Source organism: Bos grunniens, chromosome 15 (genome assembly GCF_055505025.1).
Source record: "Bos grunniens cultivar Pamir isolate PY7600 chromosome 15, Bosgru_T2T1.0, whole genome shotgun sequence".
Classification (NCBI taxonomy): Eukaryota; Metazoa; Chordata; class Mammalia; order Artiodactyla; family Bovidae; genus Bos; species Bos grunniens.
The window spans coordinates 83,208,565-83,212,462 of NC_141179.1; positions in this window are offsets into that span (position 1 = coordinate 83,208,565).

Sequence of the window (3,898 nt, forward strand, 5' to 3'; positions counted from 1 at the left end):
TCAGACTGTGAAATGTTGTCTTTGTTCTACTTGACCAGATGCATAGCCTAAATTCTAATACTGTGGAAGGATAGGAAAATGGATATTGGGTAAACTAGCAGCCTTATTTATTTTGGGGGGCTCCAAAATCACTGAAGATGGTGACTGCAGCCATGAAATTAAGACGCTTGCTCCTTGGAAGAAAAGTCATGACCAACCTAGATAGCATATTCAAAAGTAGAGACATTACTTTGCCAGCAAAGGTCTGTCTAGTAAAAGCTATGGTTTTTCCAGTAGTCATGTCTGGATGTGAGAGTTGGACTATAAAGGAAGCTGAGCACTGAAGAATTGATGTTTTTGAACTGTGGTGTTGGAGACGACTCTTGAAAGTCCCTTGGACTGCAAGGAGATCCAAACAGTCTATCCTAAAGGGTATCAGTCCTGAATATTCATTGGAAGAACTGATACTGAAGCTGAAACTCCAATACTTTGGCCACATGATGCGAAGAATGACTCATTGGAAAAGACCCTGATGCTGGGAAAGATCGAAGGCGGGAGAAGGGGATGACAGAGGATGAGATAGTTGGATGGCATGACTGACTCAATGGACATGAGTTTGAGTAAACTCTGGGAGTTGGTGATGGACAGGGAAGCCTGGTGTGCTGCAGTCCATGGGGTCACAAGGAGTCGGACACGACTGAGTGACTGAACTGAACTGAGCAACCTTAATCACAGTCCTACCCATTCAGCCCCCTTAGTACCTTATATACACTTCCTTCCATGACATGAAGCACACCTACTCACTCTCCAAGATAGTCCAGCATTGCTGGGTAACGTGTTTCTCTTCATCACACCTGAATGCCACTCCTCATGGCCCAGAGACATATCAGCCCATTCCTCCTCATGCTACTCACACACCTGATACACCAGAGTGGAGTATGGCCAGAATCCAGGAACTTAAATTTTTATTCAGAAAAGAGGATAATGGAAAATTTGGCAGTTACAACCCCATAACAATGATCAAATTATGTTTTGTAGGAATTGCCAGGATGCTCTGCTCCAGTAGGGAATTTGAGTTATGACTGCTGCTACTGCTGCTAAGGCGCTTCAGTCGTGTCCGACTCTGTGTGACCCCATAGATGGCAGCCCGCCAGGCTCCCCCGTCCCTGGGATTCTCCAGGCAAGAACACTGGAGTGGGTTGCCATTTCCTTCTCCAATGCATGAAAGTGAAAAGTGAAAGTCAAGTCGCTCAGTTGTGTCTGACTCTTCGCGACCTAGTTCATGTTATAACTCTTGGTTACTGCTCATTGGAGTTGGAACAGCCTTGTCCATTGTCACTCAAAACCCCAGTTTTTTTTGTTTCAGGGTGTTCTTTCCTGTCTGTTTTCTCCTGTGGCATTTCCTTCTCTTTGCAATGTGTAGTTTTATTAAGTTAGGGTTTATATACAGTAAAATACATCTTTTTTCTGTACAGGTCTGTGAATTCTGACAAATGCATTGCTCAAGTGACTACTACCCAATTAAAATGCTAAGCAGCATCTTTACTATAGATACACTGCTATCAGCATGCTTATAAAATTATAGTGATCATTTCAGTCAGTGTATACCTCCCCCTGACTTCTCTTTAATTTGTTAATTTTTGTTTGTTTCACATCTGGATCGTTTGAATCAGAATCCAGTTTCCACATTGTATTTGGTCATATAAGTCTCTTAAGTTGCTTTTAATGTGTAAATTCCCGCTTCCTATCTCTCTTTTTCGGACATTTATTTATTGGAGAAACTGGGTCATACGTGTCCTGTAGAATATTCTACATTCTGGACTCCACTCTTTCATCTCTATCGTGTCACTGAATGTGTAGCTGTACTCCCTCTATTTCCTGTAAACTGGTAGTTAGATCTAGAGGGTTGATTATATTCAGTTTGGACTTTTTTCTACTTCCTAAGTGGTGTCAAGGGATATTGGGTCTTCCTGTTATATTTACAATGGGCCAGTATCTGATCTTCATTTTCATTAGCATCATGAAATTTAGTATAAATCCTACTGGCTTCCTGTAACTGAATGTTGAATACAGAATCTCTGGAAAGTATACCACTTCAAAGTACTAAGCCAACATCATTTCCCATCTTTTTGAATTAAGCTTTAAAATGCTCTCCCACAAATATCCCCTATTTTTTTGTTGATGGAGTTTAATTCTAAAAATTCTTTCTGCATAAAACTTTTTTCTCACATATTCTGCAAATTACCTTCAGATCATAGTAACTTTAAATCTGGTGTGGCAGTTAACGTTGATTGTCAACTTGACTGGGCCACAAGGTGACTGGATATTTAGTCAAGCGTTATTCTAGGTTTTTCTGGGAGAGTGATTTTGCATAAGATTAAGATTAAAGCAGATAGCCCTTCTTAATATGGGTGGGCCTCGTCCAATCAGTTGAAGACCTGAATACAACAAAAAGACTGACCCTCACCCGATTTAGGAGAGAATTCTTCCTGTATGACTGTCTTTGAACTGGGACACTGGATTTTTCCTGCCTTTGGACTTGAAACATTGTTTTTTCCTGGGTCTCAAGACTGCCTTGTTCTCAGAACTTCAGATGCTGACTGGAGCACACCATGGGATATCCCAGGTCTCTGGTTTGCAGGTTCACCCTACAGATGTTGGGGCTTTCCAGCCTCCACAAACATGTGAGCCAATAACATACTAAATGCATACATGCATTTGTACATAATCTCATAAGCCAATTACCTGTAATATATGTACAAATCCTATTGGTTCTGCTTTACTGGGGAACCCTAATACACTAACAGGACCACTGCAGTGAAGCACAGGGCATGAGAGAAATCTGTTAGCTTTCTCCTACCAGAAGACAAAGCAGAGCAGCAGACAGAATGTCATTCAAGATTCTATTCAGTTCAATTGCTCAGTCGTTTCTGACTCTTTGCAACCCCATGGACTGCAGCACACCAGGCCTCCCTGTCCATCACCAACTCCTGGAGTTTATCCAAACTCATGTCCATTGAGTCAGTGATGTCATCCAATCGTCTCATCCTCTGCCGTCCCCTTCCTCTCCTGCCTTCAATCTTTCCCAGCATCAGGGTCTTTTCAAATGAGTCAGTTCTTCACATCAGGTGCCCAAAGTATTGGAGTTTCAGCTTCAGCATCAGTCCTTCCAATGAATATTTAGGACTGATTTCCTTTAGGATGGACTGGTTGGATCTCCTTGCAGCCCAAGGGACTGTCAAGAGTCTTCTCCAACACCACAGTTCAAATGCATCAATTAATTCTTCTGTGCTCAGCTTCCTTTATGGCCCAACTCTCACATCCAGACATGACTACTGGAAAAACCACAGCTTTGACTAGACGGATTTTTGTTGGCAAAGTAATGTCTCTGCTTTTTAATATGCCAACTAGGTTGGTCATGACTTTTCTTCCAAGGAGTAAGCATCTTTTAATTTCATGGCCGCAGTTGCCTACCACAGCGATTTTGGAGCCCCCCAAAATAAAGTCTGTCACTGTTTCCATTGCTTCCCCATCTATTTGCCATGAAGTGATGGGACCAGATGCCATGATCTTTGTTTTCTGAATGTTGAGCTTTAAGCCAACTTTTTCACTCTCCTCTTTCACTTTTATCAAGAGGCTCTTTAGTTCTTCTTTACTTTCTGCCATAATGGGTGGTGTCATCTGCATATCTGAGATTATTGATATTTGTCCCAGCAATCTTGATTCCAGCTTGTGCTTCATCCCACCCAGCATTTCTCATGATGTACTCTGCATATGTGTTAAATAAGCATGCTGACAATATACAGCCTTGATGTACTCCTTTCCCAGTTTTGAACCAGTGTGTTGTTCCATGTCCAGTTCTAACTGTTGCTTTGTGACCTGTACACACACTTCACATGAGACAGGTCAGGTGGTCTGG